The sequence below is a fragment of the Penaeus vannamei genome, chromosome 4, assembly GCF_042767895.1.
Source record: "Penaeus vannamei isolate JL-2024 chromosome 4, ASM4276789v1, whole genome shotgun sequence".
Lineage (NCBI taxonomy): Eukaryota > Metazoa > Arthropoda > Malacostraca > Decapoda > Penaeidae > Penaeus > Penaeus vannamei.
The window spans coordinates 16,045,333-16,050,332 of NC_091552.1; the positions used below are offsets into that span (position 1 = coordinate 16,045,333).

At 45.1% G+C, this 5,000-nt stretch overlaps 1 protein-coding gene across 8 annotated transcripts in view; it reads left to right on the forward strand.

Annotated features, from left to right (window-relative positions):
* The window catches only part of LOC113806072 (band 7 protein AGAP004871), a 694,998-nt gene that overhangs the window by 172,839 nt on the left and 517,159 nt on the right, over positions 1-5,000 (forward strand). The window lies entirely within an intron of this gene.

A 5,000-nucleotide genomic window follows, 5' to 3' on the forward strand; every position in this document is an offset into this window, starting at 1 on the left:
GTGTGTGTGCGTGTATGTGTGTGCGTGTGTGTGTGTATCCGTGCATGTGTGTGTTATATCTATTATCTTCGCTTTCTATAGACATTCTTCCATCATCTTAGCAGAAGGAAATGCAAAGGGGACAGACAAGCATCCGAAGTTCGCTCCTCCTTCGTGGAAACGGATGAGAATGAGACATAAACGCTGATAAAAGTGAGGGAGAGAGAGGAGAGAAGGATGTCCGTTATGCGAGGAATGAGGAATGGCAAATTGAATGAGAGAAACTACGAAGACAAAGACGCCGTGTGACTATGCAAGGGAGAGGGGAGAAGAATTATGGAGAGAGAGAGAGAGAGAGAGAGAGAGAGAGAAGAGAGAGAGAGAGAGAGAGAGAGAGAGAGAGAGAGAGAGAGAGAGAGAGAGAGAGAGAGAGGGAGGGAGGGAGGGAGAGAGAGAGAGAGAGAAAGGGAGAGAGAGAAAAGGGAAGAAGAAGAGGTAGAGAAAGAGAAAGGAAGGAATGGATAAAGTGGAAGAGATATAGAATGAAAAGGGAGAGGAAGAGACAGAAAAAGAGGAAGAGATAGACGAAGAGGAGGAGAATGAGAAAGAGGGAGAGATATAGAAAGAGAAGAGGGAGAAGAAGAGATAGAAAAAGAAGAAGAGATAGAGAAAGAGGAAGGGATAGAGATAGAGGAAGAGAAAGAGAAAGAGGAAGATATATAGAAAGAGAAGAGGGAGAAGAAGAGATAGAAAAAGAGGAAGAGATAGAGAAAGAGGGAGGGATAGAGAAAGAGAAAGACGGAAAAAGTAGAGAAAAGGGAAGAGGAAGAGGGAGAGGAAGAGAGGAGGAAAGACCAGCGGGTCGAGCAACCCCGTCGTGCAGTCGATTCCTTAAGCACTCACGTCGATCGACCCTCTTTGATGTGTGAATTAATTACGCTCTTATTGAATAAGATCTTGACACGCTTTTGTCGTCGACGAGAGAAAGCCGAGTGCCAGTTAATGAAGGAGGAAAAGAGAGAGAGAGAGAAGGGGGAAGAAAAAAAGGTGAGAGAGAAGAGGGAAGAAAAAAAGGTGAGAGAGAAGGATGGAAAGAGAGGGAGGGAGAGAGAGAGAGAGAGAGAGAGAGAGAGAGATAGAGAGAGAGAGAGAAGAGAGAGAGAGAGAGAGAGAGAGAGAGAGAGAGAGAGAGAGAGAGGGGGGGGGGGGGGGGGGGCAGAGAGAGGGAGGGAGAGAGAGAGAGAGAGAGAGAAGGAAGGAAAGAGAAAAAAGGGGAGAGAGAGAGGGTAAAAAAAAGAGAGAGTGAAAGGCAGAAAAGAGAAAAGAAAAGAGGGAGAGAGAGAGAAAGAAAGAAGGAGATAGAGAGGAGGAAAGAAAGGGAGAGAGAAATTAGAGAGAAGGAAAGAAAGAAACAGAAAAAGGAGAGAAAGAGAAAAGATCTTATTCTTGTAGTTTCTTTTTCGTTCCCAAATAAGCAAGACTCTTTCGAGTTGATTTGGAGAAGAAAAAAGGAGGAAAAAGTCTGGGTTGTTTACGTTTTATCTGTGTGAGTACGTGTGTGCGCGTGTGTGTGTGCGTGTGTCTGTATGTGTGTGTGTGCGTGTGTCTGTATGTGTGTGTGTGCGTGTGAGTGTGTGTGTGTGTGTGTGTGTGCGCGTGTGTCTGTATTTGTGTGTGTGTGTCTGTATGTGCATGTGTGTGTGTGTGTGTGTCTGTATGTGTGTGTGCGTGTGTGAGTGTGTGTGTGTGTGTCTGTATGTGCGTGTGTGTGTCTGTATGTGCATGTGTGTGTGTCTGTATGTGCGTGTGTGTGTCTGTATGTGTGTATGTGTGTCTGTATTTGTGTGTGTGTCTGTATTTGTGTGTGTGTGAGCGTGTGTGTGTGGGTGTGTGTGTGTGTGTGTCTGTATGTGAGCCATTAAGGAGGCGTCGAGGGAAGCCCACCCACGAGGCGTTTTCGTGCTGCTCCTCAAGACGCATCTGGCAGGGCGTCTCGGGTCGCTCTCTCGGGCGGAGGGACTGGCGGGAGAGGGGGGCGGGGTGTGAGGGTTTTATGTTGGGTTGTGTGTTTGAGGTTCCTTCTTTTTGTTTTTCTTTTCTTGTTTTTCTTTAGTCTTTTTTTTTTCTTTCTATTCTTTTTTATTTCTTTCTTTTCTTGTTTTTTTTCTTTCTTTTCTTGTTTTTTCTCTCTTTCTTTTCTTGTTTTTTTTTATTTCTGTCTTTTCTTGTTTTGTCTTCCTTTGTGTTGGTTATCGTTTTGGTCTTTGTGGTTCCGTTCGTCTTGAGTTTCCCTCTTTTTTTTTCCTCTTCCACCCTCATTTTTCTTTTTTTTCTGTTCTTCTACCTCCTCTTTCTCCTTCTCCTTACTGTTATCCAGATATTCCTACTTCTCCTCCTTATCCTTCTCTATCTCCTCCATCTACTACGTTATTTCCATCTTCCTTCTCCTTCATCTACTTCTGTTCCTGTGCCTCCTCTTCCTCTTCCTATACCTCATCCTCTTTGTCTTCCTCCTCATCCTCTTCTTCCTCCGTCTTCTCCTTCACCTCCTGCCACCCTTCCTCCCTCCCTCCTTCCTCCCTCCCTCACTCCCTCCTTCCCCCCCTCCCTACTTCCTCCCTCCCTCCCTCACTCCCTCTCTCCTTCCCTCCCTCCCTCCCTCCCTCTCTCCCTCCCTCCTTCCAGTTCATATTGGATATATTAATTAACGGGAAAAATACTTCTAAGAATTAAAGCGACATATATATTTTTTTTTTCCACACAATTTTCTTCTATGGATAAAAAGAAAAAAAATCGTGTTTCTAAAACTATTTTTTCCCAACCATTTTTGTGAGACGTGACGTCATCACTGGGATTTTGAGTATAGAGTCATAGTGTTATGGACGAATTATCAAGTCAATTTCATTTATTTATTGTAATTTACGTTCATTTTATTACCATATATCAAATAAGTCTCCGTCACTTACGAAAAATGACATATTGGAAATTATTTTGTCATGTGTAATGTGATCCCTTATAAAGGTCAAATTGTTGTTGCTGTTAATGCAGTTATTGATAATTTTCATATTATCATATCCTGAATATGCAGTATCATAATTACTGTTATTGTTCTTGTTATCATTAGGCGAATTATTATTGTTATCATACTTATTATCATTATCATTAGTTTTATTATTATTATCTTTATCATTATTAGTAATATTATCATTAAAATTATTATGATTATGTTTATCATTATTGTTACCATTCCTGTTATTATGATTTATATTATGATTATTCTCATAACTATCATTATCATTATTGCCATCTTTTGTTGGTGTTATTATCATTACCATCGTGATTGTAATAATGCTTATTATCATTATCATTATCATTATTGTTATTATTATCATTATCATTATTATTATGATAAAACAATGCTAATAATAATGATAATTACAATAATGATAATAATGATGATGATAATAATAATCACAATAATAATAGTAATAATGATAATAATAATAATGATGATAATGAAAATGATAATAATGATGATGATGATGATGATGATGGTGATCACTATCATTATCATAATCATCTTTATCATTCTTATTATCATCATTATTGATATTACTATTATCATCATCATTATCACTTTTATTATCATTATGAGCGCTATCATTATTATCATTATTACCAACCTTATTATTGATATCATTACTATTAATTTTCTCATTGTTATTATTACTGCTACCACTTCTAATACAGTTATAATTACAATTACTACAACTACTAATCTTATTACAATCAACCCCATTCATTCATTAACTTCAAAACCACACGAATACACCAAGAAAGAGACCCCCCCTCCCCCCTTCCCCAATCACCCTCCCCCAACCTTTCTCCTCCCTAGTCACCCCCCCTCCACCATCCACCCTCCAACCCCCCCTCCCCCTTTCCCCCAATCACCCTCCCCCAACCTTTCTCCTCCCTAGTCACACCCTCCCCCTCCCCCTCCACCTCCACCTTCCCCCTTCCCCCAATCACCCTCCCCAACCTTTCTCCTCCCTAGTCACCCCCACCACCTCCACCTCAAACCCCCCCCTCCCCAATCACCCTCCCCCAACCTTTCTCCTCCCTAGTCACACCCTCCCTCCTCCACCTCCAACCCCCCCTCCCCCCTTCCCCAATCACCCTCCCCCAACCTTTCTCCCCTCCCTAGTCACACCCTCCCCTCCACCTCCAACCCCCCCCTCCCCCCTTCCCCAATCACCCTCCCCCAACCTTTCTCCCTAGTCACACCCTCCCCCTCCACCTCCAACCCCCCCTCCCCCCTTCCCCAATCACCCTCCCCCAACCTTTCTCCTCCCTAGTCACACCCTCCCCCACCCTCACCTCCACCTTCCCCCCTTCCCCAATCACCCTCCCCAATCTTTCTCCTCCCTAGTCACCCCCCTCCTCCTCCAACCCCCCCCTCCCCCCTTCCCAAATCACCCTCCCCCAACCTTTCTCCTCCCTAGTCACCCCCTCCCCCTCCCCCTCCACCTCCACCTTCCCCCCTTCCCCAATCACCCTCCCCAACCTTTCTCCTCCCTAGTCACCCCCACCACCTCCACCTCAAACCCCCCCCTTCCCAATCACCCTCCCCAACCTTTCTCCTCCCTAGTCACCCCCACCACCTCCACCTCCAACCCCCCGCCCCCCTCTTCCCCAATCACCCTCCCCAACCTTTCTTCCTTAGTCATCCCCCACCACCTCCACCTCCAACCCCCTCTCCCCTTCCCCAACCTTTCTCCTCCCTAGTCATCCCCCACCACCTCCACCTCCAACCCCCTCCCCCTTCCCCAATCACCCTCCCCAACCTTTCTCCTCCCTAGTCACCCCCCACCACCTCCACCTCCAACCCCCCTCCCCCTTCCCCAATCACCCTCCCCAAACCTTTCTCCTCCCTAGTCACCCACACCCCTCCACCTCCAACCCCCCTCCCCCTTCCCCAATAACCCTCCCCAACCTTTCTCCTCCCTAGTCACACCCTCCCC